We start from the raw sequence: 7,740 nt of genomic DNA on the forward strand, positions 1-7,740 counted from the left end.
TGCCGGCAGTTGTGTCAGATGTGCTTAGGAAAGGATGAGCAGGAGGCTGCGCTGCTGGAAGGCGCAGGGCAGTGTCGGCAGCTACGCTGGACGTCCCAAGAGGAGGAGTAGGAAGTGTATCCTCCGCGACTTGTGAGATGCTCTCAACCTGAAAAAAAGAAAAATTGGCAGCATGTACCTTGCACCTACCACAACCTGACCTGTTGAAATCTCAAGCAACTCATGCATTTCAGCCAGGCAGAGTGTACAGAACAAGCTGGAAATCTTTATCTCAATGCATTCCAAATTGCAACAATTCATGCATTTCATTGTTTCCAACCGAGCAAAGCGTACAAAACAGGCCGAAGCTCAACATCTCAAGCATTTTACATCAAAAGTTATGACAGAAAGTATGCAACAATGTTGTGTTCCAAGTTTCCAACAACATGAGCTTTAGGCTCTCCAAACAAAAGGGGTACAACTCGAGCCCAAATGCAGTCAACTATGCTAAAGATCGATACACCCTACAGTTTCAAAAGGAAAAGCTACTACACACTGAGCCAGCCAGCCCCTACAACAAAGAAATGCAGCCTGCAAAGCGAAATAAGGACAAGTGTTAGAGAAAGATGGTGCTGGAAGATATGCCCTTTCTATTAAAAGAATATATATATATATATATATATTACGGTGCAAAGAAGGAGAACCGGGTACCTCAATTAGATCACGGTGTATGACTAAAACAGAAAAGAAGAAGCACTATTAGATGATCCTTTCGATGTTTCCACCATGCACCGAGCGCCATTCTCAATCGCTTATTTGTCAAGGAGAAGGTCTCATAGCTTACGGCACTGGCTCTCCAATTCATGTTCCTGAAGGCTTAACGCATTAACGACAACTCTTGTTTAAGGGGATCATGCATACATCTTCATGCTACAAGCAGCTCGTGCTTAAAAAATAAAATAAAATAATGTGTGCTTCTTCTAAGTATTCAGCCGGAAGTCCATGCAAAATCCTAATAAGACACACGCTTAAGCCCTTTCAGCACGCTGCTGTAAGGTCAAAAACGATGTTTCCTTGACAAAACATCTTTGGTAGTCGGGGCTGTCAACTCGCGATCGAACCACTGTGGCCAGCCCTTAGTGATGCTGCAAGGGTATTAAAAAATAAGGTGGCCGCGGGAAACATGTCTTTCTTCTATACAACACCTGGAAATGAGAGTAGCTTCCTAAGCTTACTCAGTGCCTATGATCGAGTCTTGGTAAGTGTTTCTAGCTATGAAGGTAGTTGTCCATTCTTCAACCCGTCGTGCAAGGGGAAATAGGCCATCACTCATCACAAAGGTCATTGGGACTTATTATGTGAGTCCCTGCAAGAATTACCAACGAGGAATATGCTGTAAAAGGGCAAAGTATGAAGCAGGTTCTCTGTGTTAAAGCCAAGAAATCTCCACGCTAGCATGCAAGCTATATGAACTTCACAGGCCAAGCAAAGTAAGCCATCTCATGCCAAGCAAAATGCATAAACAAAAAAAAAAAATTTGAAGCATCATGCAATCTATTACTCGAGCTTATGACAAGCAAAGTTCCCATTTCATGCTCAATCAATCATTCTAGCAGACCCTTTCACAAAGCAAGTGTTACAAACTGAACACCACTTACCTCCTAGTAACCTTTTTCACAAAAACAAAAAAATCCCTATGAGTTACATGACAATCTTGCAGACCCATCATATACATGTTTATATCTATCCCTATAAAGCCAAGAAAAAAAAAGTTAGCCATGTCCAAACTCTAAGCTCAAAAGAGGAAACAAATGGTGCTAGCCTGCCCGATGCAGGAAACTATGAGTTTCAGACCCTTTCACAAATTACAAGCATACGCTCGTAATGCATATAGTTCAATCAAAGAAGGTGGTCAAGAATGTAGCACACGCAAAGTAGACGCCAAGCATGGTGAGTCAAGCTCACGCCAAAGAAAAGGCTTAAGTAAATATCAAAGCAGCATGCAATTTATCCATGGCAAGCAAAATTCTCAAGCAATTCCCATGACAAGCAAATTCTCCCTCAAAATACAAAAAGATTCAAGCATTGCAGAGCATGCATTCTGTCAATTTCTATTTCCACAAGATCGGAGAAAAGTCCAGATTTAATCAAGCGTGTGTTCACAAGAAAAACAAGCCTAGGCCAAACACCAGTCTATGTCTATGCCTACAAAGCCAAAAGAAAGACTCAAGATTCCAGTGAAGGAGCAGAACTATTTACTGAGAAATCGAGATAGAAATCCAAATTGCCAAGTTGCGAAATTGGTACACTCGAAGCTTCCAGCGACAATGGATACAACGCAGGCTTTCGGCACCCTCCCCTGCCTGTGCCAGAGACGTATACACCTACATAGAAAAAAACGCATCATGCAAAGTTCAGCCTTTTCACCAGCTCAAAAAAGGGCCACCACATGATAAAAGGGGATGCTGAAAGCATAATCGCTATTGAAGCATAATTTCCAAAGACAAGTTGCAAGAGACCAAAACTCACTTTCATGCTATCAAAATCCTAGAAAATTAGACTTCTCATGCTTTCTCATGCTTTGGAGATTCTAAACAAGAGAATATGTTAGCCAAAATCAGACGCCGGAAAGGTACTCATACGCAAAGGGAGGCACTGGAAGCATAATTTTCTCAAAGTGCAAGCAAACTCATCTATCAAGCATCTGACAAAATTCAAAAGGCGTGATACCAATCCACATGCTAAAAAATTTCATTTCATTCAAGCATTTCAAGCAATTTGAAGAACTCATGCTCTTACGACAATACCTTTCAACATCATGCTCTCACAACAATATTGCTCAAGAACATGCTCTAGCAATACTCAGATTAGCACTCAATGCCAACAGAAAGGACATGCTAAATTCCCAAGAAAAAGCAACATGCCAAGCAAAACTTATACACAAACTTTCCAACCATTCCAGCTAGAACATCCCACCTTTAGAAAATCACTATAAATCAAGCTTACAACCAAAAAATTCCAGACTTTCCAGATTAGAACTAGACATATCAAGATTCATTTGCCCAAAATTTCGTTGCATTTCAAGCTAGGGAAGCATGTCAAACAGATTCCTAAAACAGCCCATGCCACAGGAACTGCACAGCTCCAGTAGCTTAGCCCTTACTTTGAAATTCCACCAAAAATTCATTTTTTCTTCAAGTGACGCATGACCAATTCCAACATAGCCATTGAGAAGTCCATTTTTTTATAAAGATCCAACTCAGATTCGAAAAGAAACATTTCAAAAGTTCAAAAAACAACCAGCAAGCTACTTTGAGATATTTTGACAAACACTTGGCATGCATACCCAAGTGAACTCGTATGACTCTTGTTTATCACCAAGCCAGAATCCTAAACCAGAAGTTCAACATCAGAATTTGATTTCTAGTCCACAAATGTTGGGAAGTACAGAGGAACTCAAGCATTCAAGCATAGAAAACAAGCATGCAACAAAGGCATCAACATCAACTCATGAACATGCTTCAGAAAAATGGAGGCAGAAAGCACTAGGATGGGTGGATGATTCTCAATTTTGGATATGTTATAAACAACATAATTTCGAGCAAATTTTGTGAAGCAAGTGCAATCATCCAAGCATCTTAAGTTAAAGACACATGCAGAAGCAGAATCTGCAGAACCTCACCAGCCATGGATGAACACAGAAGTTGCAGACCAGCTCTGAGGCATCAGAAAAATTCAAAGAAATCAGAAAATTTTACAGGCTATAGTACTCGAGCAGATGAGCAACTTTCGTCAAAGAAGTTTTCTGATCCGAGCTTCCAAAATATGACTTATGTACTAATGCACAATACCCACGGGTTTGGGTCTTGAAGAAGAAGAAGAAAGAAGAGAATGAGAGAAAACCAGAAGTAAATCATGTCAAGACAAGTCACGTGCTTCAGGCACATGCCCTATCCCATTTCAAACAAAACATTTTTCAGTACCTGCTCTACTTCAAACATCCGTCCAGCACGTGCCCTATTTAAAATATTTTTTTAGCACCTGCCCTGTTTCAAATATCCTTCCAGCACATGCCCTATTCCAAATGCCCTCCTAGCACATGCCCTACTTCAAGCATTCTTCCAATATCTAGCCATCATGTCGCACACTATCACGTTCACTAAGGTTTTGTCTGCCAAATTCAAGTGTTCTGGGGCTGGTGCTGTAAACTCAATACAAGCCAAAGCCAAGCAGTACCAAGCATACATGCACAAATCAAGCATACATGCCAATGCCAAGCATCAAGCCAGATACCAAGAATACATGCCAACATCAAGCGTGCAAATCAATGCAACTCTTGCAAATCACAACCATGCAAAATCAAGTCTCTCTAGTCACTCAAGCAAATAAATCATGCAAGCTAAGTTATTTTGAGCTAATCCACCAAGCATTTTCTCCTATATCATGCCACAAAATAGGCCAACTCTTGGTAACTCTAGTAAGTGACCTCCAAAATTACAGTGTCTAGGAAAATTCTTCAAGGCAACACCCTCGGTGTTTAAGAAGGATTGGGTTTTAAGCGGGACCATTGCGACCCCTCCAACCTTCCCGGAAAAGACCTGGCTGTAATTTCAGAGACACTTAACTGGTCATCCTTGAGTTGCTCCTGAACCCATGCCATGCCACTGCAATTTATTTTGGGCTGGAAATTGATTATTTGGACCATTTCAACACACATTCATGGCCCCAATAATCAAGGGGGCTAATGTTGAGGCCCAAAAAATCCACGCTTCGGCCTAAATAAATTCTCAGCCCAATGCGATATCTTACCGAGAAGAAACCCAATTTGGGGCACGCGAAAGTTTGCCATATGCGCTTATACACATGCCACGCCAAGCAAATAAACAACATGTCATGCTACAAGCTTAAGTGGGCCCAAGCCACGCAAGATGCCCGGGGCTTGCTTGAGTGGGTTGTGGTATGGATGGTAATAGGTCGTCATGAGGCCCATTGATGGGTCAAGAAATGGAGGTTCCGGGTTGCTTGGGAGCCTCGGAACCCAAGCCCATTTCTTAGGCCCAAACATGTGGGTGAGCACAAAAGGGAAAATAACTCAATCAAAATAACCCAACCAAAATTAGCCCAGTCAAAGGATAGCCCAACCAAAAGCCCAATGTTTAAATAGCCCACTTATTTAAATGAAGTACCTTAGCCCATACAAAATTCCACAATAAGCCACAAAAGCCTCAGCCCTTTGCTAGAAAAGTAGAAGCCACGTAAAAGAGGTCTGCAGGTTCACTGAACAGAGTTATTGGGAAGTGCCAGCACATGGGAATGGATCAAGTTCCAAAACAAAACACCAGAGAAACCAAGGGATGTTAACATGCAAGCTACCAGGAAGAGAGACACTCTTCAAACCAACATACATATCCCAACTCCTTCCCTATCAAAACTGGTTATAGGAAAGAGTGAGAAAGAAAGGAAGAAAATGGCTGGAAGTAGAAATCTTCTACTGAAGCAGCCGCAGGAAATGAGGCCTTGAGCTCCAAAATCCCTGATTTTGTGCAAATAGATAGAGAAAAATCTCACTAAAACAGGAAAAGTCAAGAGAGGAAAGGAAAAGGGAAGGAAAACCTTGCTAAGTTAGGGAATAAACCATTAGGGTTTCTTGGGGAATGAAGGTCTCCCGCAGCTATAAAAGGAGGTCCCTTCCACCTAGCAAAAACCGACCCAGGCTGAGAGAGCAAGCTCCCTCTCTTACTTGCAAAAATCCAGTAGCCCTATTCACTCTTCTTCTTCGTTCTTCTCTGTTAACAGACTATTTTCAGAGTCTGTCAAGCTGCCGGAAGAAGTAATGCCCTTCCTTTACCCCTTTTTAGCCAAGATCATCCTGCAGACCTTGTCTCCCTCATCTTAAACACTCCCATTTCTCCCTAGGAAGCCTTATTTTCCTCTTTGGTGCTCAACTCATGCTGACCTTGCTCCCATGCCACAATCTCCTCATGCTAAGCTAAAACTTTATCTGTAACCAAGCATAAATCACCTGTAAGCAGCCATCATTTTCGTTGGTGAAGGTAACCAGAACACTTCCTAAGGCTTTACTGCCCTTTCGAAGTGCTTTTGGGGCTTAATTTTCGAACTCAGGCACAGGGGGCAATTCCAGTAATTTCCCCTTTACGGCAGCCCAGCCTATTTGCAGCTGCCGGAAGAAAAAGACCCCCACAAAAGGTAGAGACATCAAACGATGAAATATTGAAAAACGAAAATACGTTTTGTTGATACTAAATATCAATGAGGACTGCCAAAAAGAGCTCAAGGAATAGAAGCCCAACCTACTTGAGGAAGTAATTGGGCCCAACAACTAAATAATCAACACTAGCCTTACCCAGCGTTTGAGGAGGCCTAAGAATGGTGGGGGGTAAAGGAAGGTGACCTGGCCCAACAAAAGCTTATGCTGCCAAGGCCCAGTGTGCGTAGCCCCATGTGCCTCTCCTCATAAGCCCGCACGTGAGAGTGGAAGCGCTAAGAAGGGCTCACAGAATATTCCCCTGACGCATGCTGTACCCAAAAAGGAAGGACACACGTCAGGGCACCGGCAGTCACCCACTCAAATGATGCCATGTCATCAGCGACTCTTTAGTCCCACATCAAAAAAGGACAATAGAAAGATCTAACTGTTCCTCTATAAAAAGAAGTACTTTCCACCTAAAAAAAAGTAACCTAAATCTCCGCCATACTTGAGTACAATACTTTCCACCACGACCTTTTTAGTCACCATCTTAGATATAACAAAGTTATTATAGTCAATTTTAAAATTTTACCACTATACCATATTGCAAGTACATGCAAAGCTACAAGAATTTAATGTTGTAGCTTTCAGAGAACCAAGCACAATGTCTTACCCCTTCAAGAATTGAAAGTTCTATTTTTCAGAATAAAAAGGTTTTAAAATCAATTTCATATATGCACACACAGCAAGCATAACTCTTTATGGAATGAATTGGCCAATACATATATGATGGTGAAACTATATAACTTCTATTTATCTTATAACATTACATATCATATAAATAGAACTATGATATCATGAATCTCATACACACACACACTTTTGTTTTAACAATTTAATAGAATCCTAGTTCAATCTATTGAGCATGTGTTATTCAACACCATTAATCCTTTTGTGTCTTTTATCTTTTTCTGCTTTCCTCCAAAAGACCTTTGGGGTATACGGGCCTCGTGTTTTGACATATAACTGTTTCAATTCGGTAGAGTTTCTAGCCAATGGTTATTATGAGGAAAACTTGAACACTCTACTCACAGAAATAATATCTAAGGAAATTTTAGATTCAAGATACCGAAATGGGTTCATTAATGGTACATATACATCTATAATAGAACAAAATACTTATGTATATGGACTAGCACAATGTTGGAAATTCAGAAGAATAGAGACTCAACATCATGCCAAAGTTGTTTCTACAAAGTTGTCTTAGAGCATTTCCAGCAGCTAAGGCTGGACTCGGGCTGGGGGGTGTTTGGGCCAAAAAGTGGTTTCCAGTAACAAAAGCAAGCCTGGGCAGATGGTGGGACCCAGCAGACTGGGCTGGCCAAAGGGCAAGGCTGGCCCGAGGGCAAGGATGACGTCAGCCCTGCGTCCAAATTTTTTTTTTAAAGTTGGTGCGTGCATTGCATGCGCCAACGTTGAAAAAAATTTGAACACTCCGCTACAGTACCCTCATCCACATGGTGCGCGTTGGGCTCTCCGATTAGATTTTTTCC

General features: G+C 41.5%; 1 long non-coding RNA gene across 1 annotated transcript; it reads right to left on the minus strand.

The window, feature by feature from the left end:
- Positions 285 to 1,226, minus strand: LOC109948927. Its single transcript, XR_002271383.1, has 2 exons — positions 691 to 1,226; positions 285 to 570 (listed from the first exon to the last, which is right to left on the minus strand). It is a non-coding gene; the product is annotated as an uncharacterized LOC109948927 (long non-coding RNA).

The sequence above is a fragment of the Prunus persica genome, chromosome G1, assembly GCF_000346465.2.
Source record: "Prunus persica cultivar Lovell chromosome G1, Prunus_persica_NCBIv2, whole genome shotgun sequence".
Lineage (NCBI taxonomy): Eukaryota > Viridiplantae > Streptophyta > Magnoliopsida > Rosales > Rosaceae > Prunus > Prunus persica.